This window comes from Natator depressus, chromosome 14 (genome assembly GCF_965152275.1).
Source record: "Natator depressus isolate rNatDep1 chromosome 14, rNatDep2.hap1, whole genome shotgun sequence".
NCBI classification, from domain to species: Eukaryota; Metazoa; Chordata; order Testudines; family Cheloniidae; genus Natator; species Natator depressus.
The window spans coordinates 12,478,778-12,492,134 of NC_134247.1; the positions used below are offsets into that span (position 1 = coordinate 12,478,778).

General features: G+C 39.3%; 1 protein-coding gene across 2 annotated transcripts in view; it reads right to left on the minus strand.

Moving 5' to 3' along the window:
• The window catches only part of LOC141998222 (myb/SANT-like DNA-binding domain-containing protein 7), a 121,250-nt gene extending 108,208 nt beyond the window's left edge, over window positions 1–13,042 (minus strand). Inside the window, exon 1 of one of the 2 annotated variants that reach the window (XR_012641809.1) lies at window positions 12,740–13,014. The gene's annotated coding sequence lies outside the window, so the exon portion shown is untranslated. Of the gene's footprint in view, window positions 1–12,739 lie in introns of both variants that reach the window. The other variant, XM_074970906.1, reaches the window with a different exon arrangement.
• Window positions 13,043–13,357: the final 315 nt, after the last annotated feature.

Below are 13,357 nucleotides of genomic sequence, written 5' to 3' on the forward strand. Positions count from 1 at the left end.
TTTTTGTAAGTTATTGTTAAGGGCTTTTTCTGGTCTCCATTATTATAATACCTGAGCACCTAGTCTGCTTATTCTTACATAGCATGAAATCTATGCCAAATAAATTGGCTTCTTATTTATTTTAAATTACTAGATTAGCCTAATTAGAGAGAGAGTATAACGTTCTACATTTATTGAACCTACAAACAATACATATGTTAAATACATGAAGAGCCTTTGTAAGGCATGAAACAGCTTCAGGGGTCGCCTACAAAGTAGGATGTAGCTTCAATGTTTCTCCACCAATTTATATGGATTCCTGACCCATCTCCCATTTCCTGGTCTCATAATTCTTTCTTCATTATTTAAACAGAATTAATTTGTTTTCTAGTGGAATACATAGATATTCATACTACATTATTCTCTAAAAATGTCTACAGAGATAGATTACCCTGAACAATGTGACAGTGATTTAAAAGCCTTAAGCAATGCTGCTAACAAGTCCATTAGCACATTTTTATATTTCCACTAAGGATGTTTCTTTATAGGCTTGTAATAACATTCCCAGCTGGAAATATCTTTTTAGATTCAAATATTTAACGTGGAACCAACCAGGAGTTTGTTTTTTCTGCATTCCATATCAAAAGGCGGCATTCTACAGTGTATTAATGTGATGTGTTGTAATAATAGCATTATCTCCCCTTCAGAATGAAATTGTGTGGGGTTTTTGTTCAAGTGTCTACAGGCCAACATTGGCATAGTCTCATAAATGGGGGAAATAAATATTTTTCCTCCTTAAGCCAAGACAAAGGTTGGGTAAAACACTACAACCCAGGATCAGGCACATAGAACAACAGTAATAGAATCAGAAAATTCAATGCATTTAAGTACTCCTTGCCGGAGGAAATTTGTAAAAGCCATTTTTGAAATATGAAACTGCAGCCTGGAGATCTTCACAGCATTACACTCACAGCCAGTGCAAAGATTCAGCCTTCAACCTCATGCCTGGTAATACTGCCAAGAAATAGAAATATTCCTCTTGTGATATTTGTTACTTAATTGGCAATCAAGTGTAGTTACCTCAGGCTGCAGCAAAGAATAGTATCATGGATTGGCCAAAAGAGCAGTATACCCAGCCTAGGACACATTTGACTACAACAAAACCCATTAAACCATAATTATCCAGTTCCATACCTAACATCTTGCACATAAAAAATGTATTGCTAAATGGGAAAGTTCCATCACAGTCCCGTTACTAATGGGCTAAAGACTGAAGAAGGGTAACAAAAGCAGCTCATTTATTTAGAAAATCTCAGGATGGTGCTGAAAAAAAGGTCATTTTAGACATGAATTTAGTAACTGTCTATATAGCTACAGAATATAGTTCTGATATGAGTCATATCTAACAATAGAAGACTGGTGCCCTCTCTGAACACAGATGAAGGGACATTTAAAAGTACAAACTTAGAGTCAGTGGAGGCCAGATATTGCACTGACCTCTGAACAGTTTTCCAATCTTCTGGCAGCTCTGAATTGGATCCAAAAGTTTTCTTATCTTCAATGGCAGAGACATGCACAATCTTAATGTGAGTTTAATTAAACACTCCAGGGAGCATATGCAACACTTTAATACAGTGTAGAGTACTGTGATGTACTGGCTTGTAGCCCTTACTTTTTACTACATGGAATATCTCAGAGCTGATTGAGTGTTTAATCAAACTCCTCTACTAGACGAGTTGTATCTTAAGGTCACTGGATAATGGCGTTCAGTTTCCTTACAATTTAAGTGTGTGTGTTTAATTCCCCCATCCCATGTATGTAGTCAGCTGACATGGGTCTGCATGGAACAAGAGTTGTGTGAATATGGGGTATACTGGGGGTGGAGTGCTCTCAACCTGTTTCATTTAGTAGAAAAATACTTGATTAATCATCGAGCCACAGAGACAGCAAGAATGACTCTATAGCCCGGTGACTAGGGAACTCTCCTAAGAAGGGCTAGAGACATCTAGATACTAGTCACTACTCCTGAATAAGGATTCAAACCTGGGTTTCCCACATTCCAGGGGAGTGCCCTAATCAATGGACTCATTGGGTATAAGGGTGGAGGGAAGGAGGCTGCTGCCGCCACAACCAGCTCCTTCTCCTCCTCCTGTTTTGGGAATGAATTCCTGTCCTTTTGAATCATTTGAGCCTGAAAAATTGAATTGTTTTGGTACTGTTTGAAACGGTTCATTCTGACATTTCAGAATTTTTTTGTTGTGTTTTGTTTGACTGAAATAATTTGTCAAAATCTACGTGAATTCGTGAAATGTTTTGGTTGAGCTAAATTTACACTTTTCATCAAAGAAAAAAAAGTTTGAAAAATTTTGCCCACCTCTATAGGGAATTCAAAATATATCCACAGAATACAGTTCCATAAGCCACAGAATAGTGTCAGAAAAACTTAACAATACATGTTTTATTTTCACTTTATGACAAAGATACTTTGAGATGCTCCTGGTTGGTAACACAATATGGTCTCAAGCAGAAATATCACACACATCTACAAAGAAGTGTGCAGTTGGAATCAGAGACCAGACATTATTAGAGGGAGATGAATAATTTTAACATTATCAATAATCTTTAGTTCCCTACTTTTGTCAGACCCTGTGGTAAACCAGCTTTCTCCATACCCTACTAATGCAGCCAGTGTCTTTGACTGTCATGCTGGCAGAATATTCAAGTATTTTCTCCCAGATTGCCTTTCATAAGAGGTCACAGGTTGTTTTCCCTAAAAACAAACAAAACAAACAAAACCAAAAACGAAACAAACTCCAAAACAATCAAAGATGCTTATATAAAGAAATATTGAGAATAAGCCATATTAAACCAGAATATCTCTTTCCACACTCGATTCTCAGCATCATTAACAGTTTCAAGGTTACTTTGGCATGCCTTCCTTAATGTCATACTTAAGACAAGCTTAACTAAGGGCTGTACCAAGATATCCCAGCTGGTGGTGATATTACAGTGTGTCTCATGCCATGCCCATTGAATGTTTTTCAGAGTCACTCACAATTATAATTGCTGTCTCTGGGTGAGAAGGTTTGGGCTACTTTCTTCTCTGTACTCCATTTACATCTTATTTTCAAATAGACCTTGCCCCAAGTGGTTAGCTTTGTCTTAGCTTCACAACCATGCTTTTGAATGTTAATTTTCCTGGCTGGAGGTATCAACCTGACTCTAGTAAACTGTCTTAAAAGATGCAGAGATCATTTCCTTAGCATTAAATTTTAAAATTATTTCTTCACTATCTCACAAGTGAATTATTAACAGATTAAAGCGGATATGTCAGACTAACATAAAATCAAGGAAAGTTTGACTCGTCTGCACAACCATTAGCTGCTTTCCCCATTTTTTCCCCACAATCCTATTACTTCCATGTCATATCTAATACTTCCAATCCTAGAATAAGTGTGTCCATATGGGCAGTTATACTAGTGTAACTATGGTAGTTGTGATGCATGACCAGAAAGGGGTATACATCCTGCAGGATGAATGACTCAAATGCAACCATTAAAGACATATGGAGAGATAACGTTTATGTTGTTGTGTATTTACATATATATTGGTAAGGGTCAACAATGTAATCAACCGTTCCTGTCTATGCTGTATTCTGTTAATTCTGAGATCAAAAGAACATCCTAGCATTTAAATAAATTGTAAACATGGGATATCGCTGTATTCATCTCTCTTTGAAATGTATAGCCGATCATCTGTGAATGATGAAAAACAGGCAATTTCCTTATGTTAATTCGTGTAGCTCAGTACCAGTGAGTACCAGTGCTCAGTACCTACTTCAAAGTCACCCTGATTACCTGTTGTAAACCAAGGGACTCCAACCTGTCAAAGAAGGCTTGAAATTGTATAAAAGATGTTTGAGTCCCAATCCTTTTTATCTCAGATCTGCTTGAGGTTTCATGCCAGGGAAGTCTAAGCCATCAGGACTGAGATCCCAGTTCTGAATGGACCGCCCTGAAGATAAACATTGGACTATAACCTAAGGACTAAATTCTAAAAACTCTTTGCAACTACAAAGCTTACCGTCTCTGCTATGAATCTGAATCTCAAGATTGACTCATGTCTGTATGTATATTGATCTTTTAAACATACTTACTCTCACTTTTTTCTTTTTAAATAAATTTTAGTTTAGTTAATAAGAATTGGCTGGAAGCATGTATTTGGGTAAGATGTGGAATATTCATTAACCTGGGAGGTAACGTGTCTGATCCTTTGGGATTGGTAGAACCTTATTCACCATATAAATTGGGTTCTAAGATTTTCATTAATCCTCATCATATCTGACTTGGGTAACTAGGTGGAGGCCTGAGGCTGGGTCACTTTAAGGGAACTGTGTTTTGGACTTCTGAGTAACCAGTAAGGCATAACAGAAGCTGTTTAGTGCTGGCTTGGTAAATCTAAGTATTGGAATATCCACCAGCTTTGGGGATTGTCTTCCCCTTTCTTTGCAGTTCACCCAAATTGAGTGACCTCAGCTGGCTCCCCTGGGATCCTGGTCACAGTAGTATAAATATATTGGTAAATTTTCTCATGTAGACAAACCCTAAAGCAAACATGAATGCAGCTGGCTTCAGAGGTTAGGAGGCAAGAGTGGTAAAAGCTGACCCTGCCCATGCAAGGGAGAGAAAAGTTAGATAGTGACCTAGACAAAATGTGAAGAATTGCTAGTGTGCAGGATAATATTGCTGAGCGAAATAGACTCCACACCCTTGTAAATGACAGAGTAGAAACCAACAGGACATGGTTGGGAAAGCAAGAAACTAGAACAAAAGTGCTTTCAGAAATCCCATTTCATGTGATAGGTCTGAGAAATCATTTACAAAAAGTTCCAATGAGGCAAAGCAGCATTAGTGCGCTCAGGCAACATCCACAGTCTATTAGTTTTTCCAACAAGGAAAGAATAGAGAGGTATGAAAGGTAAATAAGCCAACAGAATGCAAAATGCACAAGTATGAGCAGTCTACTGGCCTTTCCCTAGCCTGAGGATTTCTTCTGCCCTTATGAAAAATTGAAAATAAACATTGGAGACAGAAAAGCTTAGGAGTTAAACATGCAATGAAAAACAAACAACTCCCCCACTTTATTTAATAAAAGAAGAGATTAAAACATGAAGCCAAAACTAGGACAAACCATACAGAGAAAGATTTTCTATATTTTCAAGCTTCAGGTAGGGACTGCAGGCTGACATCACCCTGAGTATTCCTGTATTCACAACATGACTTGTTTATTTGAAATGAAAACCTCAGTGACAGATTAGTTTGAAACTATTTGTGTTTCCCATTTAGGTTTAATATTCTGTAACAAAGTACAAAAACTGGGACAGAACTTGTACTGAAAAAAGTGATAGTTTCAACAAGCAGTAAGTTCCCAGCAGTCCAGGTGGAAATGAGGTTTTCATAAATTCCATTATGATTTTAATGTGTATTTTTGATTTTACTTAATGCCATGTTTTGCAGCAATATAAATTGAATTACAGCTGCGCTATTTGTGCTATTAGGTAGTAGTTTGGGTTCTCTCCTGGAGCGAGGTAAAATTATAAGTTTTATCTCACCAGGATTTTGAGAAATAGCCAATATAGCTCCTGAAATGGCAAAAAAAAAATTCACATTCAAAACCTCCTTTAATTGTCTCCTTTCCATAGGACAAAAACCACTGGAGGATTGAGGACTTAGGAGACAAATTCTAGGACCATGTGATGACCTCACATCAGAGCACTACATAGCATGTAAACAGGTGAGTCTGGACTCTGAGCTCAGTCCATCAAAGCAGCTCCTTGTAGAGAACGGGAACTGCCTTGAATAACTCCTTTGACAGACTTAAAATCAGAATGCAGGGGCGGCAATTTGCACATATACATGTATAAAAATATATATTATTGTAATATACAAGCAGAAAAACAAACACATAGTATCAACTATTCATACACCCCTTTAAATCCCCACATCTTATCTCTCCACATTAGAAGACCGCTTTCTTTTATGAGGGGATTGCTGTCGTATTCTGTAGTAATGATCAAAAACACTACATCTCGTATTATTGATGCTGCAACAATACTGAAATATAACATGGTCTTTTAAGGTCACACGCCCCTCTAGGAACAGGCTTTCTGACAACCTACATGACTGACAGCTTTTAAGACCCTTTTTAAACCCATTCTCTTCCCCTTGCCGTAAAGCTTATTTCAATTCCAATAAAGGAATCAGATCCCACACCTTGAGTCACTCAGTTTCCTATATGCTCTGTTCCCCAAAACACTATTTGTTTCCTATTTGTCCTCTACCCAACATATATACTGATGTTTCCTGTATATGATACAGCCATAGTAAAAAAAAAACAACAAACAACAAATCACTTGTACAGCAGTCACACTTGAGAAATTCATCAATTTTACCTTGGATATATAAAAGTCTCAGTCTTTCCTAGGTATTCCTTATTGTTAATCTCTTTCTATATCTACAGTATAAAGTTGTCTTGGTATTTAAATATAAAGGCATATATTTCTAGGCTTTATATGTTCAAGTTTCTGTACCAACATTAACAATTAAGGATCTAATACTAATGAATATATTACTATATCATCACCTACACAGTTTATTTGCATTCTGTATGCACCATACAGACCATCATCTTAAGGGAGTTGCTCATTGGTCCAATTTCCCCATGCCCCCAGTTTCCCTCAGAAGGTTGAGCCAGACCAGGCATTCCCTTGTGCACTCAGAGGAGTCTCAGGACCCAAGAAAGAGGTATATAGTGCAACAGATATGGCAACTTCCTGCAATATACTTGGAAGACCTTATTGTATTAAATTTGTGAATTATTGTGAGCCAGGATAGTATGTAACCTCTTGGGGGGGAGGGGAGAGGGGGGAGAGATGATGTGACAGATGGGTGACTTGGGAGTTCAAAAGACTGTACTGAAAACGTGCCAGACCAGTATGGATTTTTAGAACAACAAGAATGGATTTCCTGGCAAATCCCTAGGGAGAGGTTAATGCAAATTCTCCAACTCCAGCTATGCAAAAATACAGACTTTTGAAGATATGCTCTGCAGAGAAGGGTCTTTGTCTCCTCATTACCCATTACAGAAGGACAAGGTCAAAGGCCTGAGCTATATAAAGAAATCATTAATCTGCCCACTCTCAGTTCTAGTTCTGGATCTAAGATAGATGAACTTGTAACCATGGGGAAAACCCAGTTATGGATTTTGAAGGACTTCAGCCTAGGCCTCTGGTAGGTTGTAAGTAGGGAGTGACCACCTTTTCAGCATGTGTGTAGGTTCTTTATTGGTTTAAGATGTTTTCTCTGTAATGCTTTTACCTTAAGAATAAATGTGCTTGCTTAGAAGGAGCTGTCTGGTAACTTATAACTGAGGTTCATAGCCCTTAGAGAGAAAGCAAAATGCAGGAGCTGGCATTTTAGGCAGTCTGGCTTGCTGGGGATATCGGAGTGTAAGGCAGGCTACTGTGCAGCCTTAAAATTCATGGTCAGGAGTGAGACAGACCAGAGTCTTCACCTAAGAGAGGTGATGACTGGGAGCCAGAAGCCTAAAGTGGCTGTCTTTGGTGGACTCACAGAGGGAGTGGCATTAAGAGTAGAGGAGCACAGATGGGTAATGAGTACTAGTGGGCTAAGCTAAGGGCTCAGAGCGAAAAACTCACTGAGTTTTAAACCTTGCTCCAAGACTGACATATTGTGTAACTTTGGCAGTCATTTGACTTCTCTGAGACTCTGTTCCCTCATTCATGAGAAGGAATAACATTACCTACATACCTCACTTGGGGCTTGTGAGGGTTTGCTGATATTTATAGAATACTTTAAAAATGTAAAGTGCTAAATATTATTTTTTCCTATTTCCTCTGCTCCCTTGAAGACCTTTCCCAAGCATCTATGGCAACGGGAGAGCCAGCCCCTGTTAATGTCCTGGATGGAGAAAGCATACAAGCTTGCCACCTTTTAAAGATGGTGGGAAGGCAGGTTGCAGGATACTATAATCTTCCTGAAAGACACCAAAGGTAATTTAGTGTGTCTGTAACTCAAGAACCTTTTAATGTCAATTGGCAAGTGTGTGCAGAGGGGTTACAGGAATTTTCTTGGGTCTGCCATGTTTATTCTAGTTCCGAGAGTGTCACACGACATCTCAAATAAGGGCCAATATCACAACAATCATCAATACCATTGAAAAATGCATGTACAGATGTTGTGTAAGGAGTTATGTATATTAACTGAAAAATATGTTCTTAAAGGTCTGCTGGGGACCAGTCCCTAGACACAAAGGTGAAAAACAGGTTTGCTGGCAGACAAGTAATGTTTATCTAACTGGGTGTTTATGTATAAATTGAGCATTATAAAATTCATAATGGGCCTATCATCTGTCTGAACTGAATGTTAATGAAGGATTGTGGGAACTTCAAAGAAAGAAACTAACAGGAAGAGGAAAATGGGGGGGGGGGGGGGAAGAGAACCATATCTTGAGGTGCAGTACAAAGATTTGTTCTACTATATTTAGGAGACAAAGAAGATACCCCTCATGGAGGAAGTAAATGGACAGTGAGTTTTCCTCACAAAAAAGGGTTATCAACAAGGCTTGGCTGAAAAATGCTGGAGAGAACTTTGGGTGATATAAGCTTCCCCAGACAAAAGGGTAATATGAATTAAGTTTTGTCTCTAAAAAGCATGTTATGGTTTTGTTTATATGTAACCATTTGTTTCCAATATTTTTACTCATTATCACTTTAATCTCTATTCTTTTTATTTTTGTTTTCACTATAAATATATCTCAGTGCTGTGGTGTTAAGCAAATTAGTGGTCCTGAGTTGAATCTCACAAGCTGTTATGTGCTGTTCTTTTGGGAACAGCAGACCTGGTAATTCTGTGAGTGTTCAGTGTGTAAGTGGCTGCACACTGCAGGGAATGCTCCAAGGACTCAGGGGTTGGTATGTGCCTATCGCTACCTCTACAGAGAGAGCGAGGACTGTGGAGGTCTGGAAGGCAATGCTTGTATTGCCAGATGTCAGTGGTTTCAGGGAGCTGATCCAGAGCAGGCACAGACAAGTCTTCCTCATGCTTAAGGGCAGGTGGTGGTGAGGTGCATCACAACCCCAGGTACCCCTGGGAAGCATCACAGTGTCCTGGGATTTGGTGGAAGAATGGTAAGCAGAGTTCAGTGGGAGTGAGGTTTCTGCATCTGTGAGGATGGAGAGGAACAACAGCCCCTGGTTTGCCTCAAGCTAGCTAAAAGTTTTCTCTGCCATTTAAATGAGCCTCAGAGTTTGATGTGGAATTTTCACACAGCCCTACTATTATATACCTTTATCATTACCAGCATATCACAGTTGATTTCTATGAAAAACTCTTGGGAGGAGTTTTTTGCCAGCAGTACTTCAAACTTGAAGATTTAAAAAACCATATTCTTCACATATCTTTAAATATGAGCCTCGTTAAAACAACAATTAGAAAATTATCCATAATACATCAGTGGCCACACTTCAGCTCTTTATTGTCCAAGTTTGTCACCCCCATATAGCCTCAGGGTGCTTTAGAAATTATAATGCAGTTTACATCTCATTGTAATACTAATTTAACAACTGGAAGAAGAATTCCAAATAACTTATCTGCAACTATTAAGAGATTATTTACACTGTTTGCTAATGCCACATTAAAATATGGTCTGAATATAACAGTGACTCTATAAAAATAAGAATTGTGTATTGCCACATCTTGTCTTTTCCATTGTTACAGGCCACATTTGCTCAGTTTACAAGTAGAAATGTGATTTGGTAGAATCACAGAAGGCAGAAATGAAAGACTGATTTGATCCTCACTGTAGAAAACAATCCTGTTTTGCAGAACAATTTCTTGTGGTCTTTCTAGTTGGTTTTCAGAAGTCTCAAGTGATGGGGCCACCTGCATTTTTGACCCGATGAAGTTCTGAGGGGCTATGATGTGCAGCATGAGTGATAACTGTGGAGACGTACATGGTTTTGGATTAGCTACAATATGAACTTCCAGAATGGCTTGCCAAGCAACAGAGGGCTAGGTTTATTTGACATGGCATTTGTTATGTACCATGGCAACTAAGAGGAACACTGCCCTTACCTTCGGCAATTAAAGAAACTTTCAAAATTGCCAGGTCTCTATAACATCCTCTCAGCTCCTGCCACTCAGTAGAAATGTCAGAGCCCCATTGCCTTAGGCCCTAAATGCTCTGAAATTGGAACAGTTGCTTCCCTCATTCTGCATGGTCAAAGTTTTCTAGTGTCTGGAACCATTTTTTAATGAAGAAATTTTAAGGGGATGATCCTGGCTTCTCACTTTAAATAGGAACGTTAAAATATTTTGATACTTCTCCTTTGTCTCCAGGACTCTGTAAAATTTAATAAGTCATGTTAGTCTAATTTGTTTACCAGATCATTGGTTCCTGTTGGCAAGACAATTTTCCCAGGCATTTTTAACAACATGCCAACTCAGCAGTGTATTGCTGTCTTCTAGTCACGAACAATGGGCAGCATACAGAACACTTTGAAATGAATGATTCTGCTGCCTCCTTCGTATTTAAGCATCTTTGGGAAACTCCTTTTCAGTCTTAAAAGCATTAAATACAACAGCCTCATTGCTTTTCAGTTCATGGTCTCAGTTTTGCTCCCACTGAAGTCAATGGAAAGAATCCTGCTAACTTTAACAGACACATGGTCAGCCCATTGTAATTAATAGTATAAGCCACACAATAACCTCAATTTCTGCTGGTCTTGCAATACATTTCTCAATTCATATGATGAGCATAAAGCCTTTTTTACTCTATGAATATTTTGAGTGTTTGCACTCAAGTATAGTATATCCTATGAGACTTCCCTCACTTATTAATTTACCAGTGGTTCTCCTGAATAGTCAAGAGGGAAATGAAAGTTCTATCTTCTCTGCTTGCTGCTTCTAAATCAGTCGGTTAGATGGCAATTTATTTATTTAGGCATCTCATCAGCATGCACAAAAAGGAAATGAGTTAGTGGCTGCCTTTGACATAGGATGCATCTTCAGGTAAAATGATAGTGCTGAATATTTTTACCCAATTAAAATTTCACATACTTCAGTGGTTTGCAGCAAGGAACAGAGGAGCATAGATAGTGTCTTCTGATGGACTATCTGAATATTTCATCTAACAATGCATTGCCATACCAATTTATATAATCAGACAGACACTACTTCACAGACGTATGTTTCCATAAAATTAATGCATTAGCCCAAGAGAGGACTTAATGCAAAAGACTGAGATCACAGTGAAACACAGTACAGTTTGGGGGTCTGTCTGTCTCCCTCCCCCCTACCCCCGGTGGGGATTTGTAGTGGGGTCCCTGGAAAAGTGGCAAATCTCTGGGTATAAGAACCTCTTGGAAACACATAGGGAAAGAACCAAGAAGTGGTGGGAGGAAATTGACTGTTCAATGAGAAAGTGACCTGCTCTGGGATGGTAAAATGGTATACAGTATATTGGGGGGTGGGGGGAGGTTGAAAAGAGATGGGGATCAGAAATAGTCTGTGGGCTCCTGGGTGTTTGGGAGGCAGTTAAGGATGAAAAAGCAGGGCAGAGGTATTTCACGTCACACTTGACAAGTACAAGGAGTAGCAAAAGACTACTTTAGCCCCCAGGTAGCTGCCCTGGACTCCTAGACTGAATGCCCCCGATACACACAGTGTGACAGTTGAGGGAGACCCACCATCACAAACAGACAGGAGGAGAGGAATTGCATCCATGTGCTCATTGATTTGCACAGATGGTTCTTATTTAGAGAAAATGACCCAGTCACTAACTGCATCATCATACTCCTCAGCCAGCAGTACGGCATTCTCAGGTCAGGCCATGCATTTCTGGAAAGTGCTCCCTCTAGTGGTCTTCCAAAGCCAGGCTGAGTCAGGGCATGGAAAGAGGCTCACTTGGGCCAAGCTGTATTTTATTTTAAACAGAAGAGGTTAGAACTTCCTTTGTAATGTGGGGTGACAGTTCAGTCACTGGGTGGTTTTAAAGAAGAGGTCTGGATTTTGCTCTTTTGCATGAAGTAGAACAATTCCACTAAAAGCGACTTAAAATGAGAAAGCCTACCTCGAGAGGCATGGTCCTCTTCTGGACAGAAATGAGGATGCCCTTTATTGAACATTGCTCTGAAAGAACTGGTCTCTCATGAATAACTAGTTAACTTCAGTACAGAGACTCTTTATAAGGAGGCTGCATGGGTTGCTGCTTGGAAGGCAGAGGGTGGAGTATCCCTTTGAGAATATCAGGTATCACATGTAGAAATGTAATAGATACTACACAAATTAGTTAGATGGTCCCCAGCTGATCACAATGGAAATAGCATACATTGCTAAATAAATGCATATATTAGAGATGGGCCAGGTGAGATGTACCAACAGTACAGAGGTGGCCAGGGAGGGGAAGGGAAGAGAATAATTTTGCCACTAGATAGCTGAATGATCAAAAGAATAATTTTCAGTGAGCTAATCTGCAACAGCTGGTGCAATATGTTCATGCAATACAACACTGCCTCCTTACATTTACATACACCCAGCAAAAAGTGCTGTCCCACAAAGGTTTCTGGAAAAAAAGGAAACCTGCAAAGCAACATATTGTCTTCTATAGCGAGGGACGCTATAGTCCAGAGGGAATAAAGTGCACTTTCTACTGGACACCACCAGCATATATATAAACTTACATTTACAGCTCCAAAAGTCTGATAAGCTCTGCAGAGAGGTGTCCTCGTTGCTCACTGTCTTGACTCCAACTAACACCAGATTAAGCAAGCTCTGTCCTCTTGAACTAACCTTCCCAGTTTCTTTATCCTGAGTGCTGTTGGTTGCTAAGCAACACTTCACAGGCCACACAGCTTTCCCAGACTAATTAACAGATTTCACCTGAGGTTCCAACAGTTGCTAGGCAACAATCACTGGTATTTTTCCCTCCCAAACTACTTCCAATCCTAAAAGGACAAAAAAGAGAAAAATATTTATCACTGAATAAGTGTCAATTATCCCCTTGCTTTTTTTGTCCCCCTCCCTCAAGATTAATCAGAAATAAATAGGTTTTGAATCCGAGTGCTGCTCTGTAGAGCAGCTCTGTTATGTAAATCAAACTCATTCCCTCTATGATGGCAGCAGTTTTTCTCGGGAGGAAATGGTGACCAAATAGAAGGACAGTTACGGATAACTGGCTGTGGAGTTGGGCTAGAGATCAGGTGACTCCTGTCTGACCATCTTTAGGCTGCTAAACCTTCTTCTTTGAAAAAGCCTTTCCACTATAAGAACAAACACTCACACCACTAACATCCCTTTGT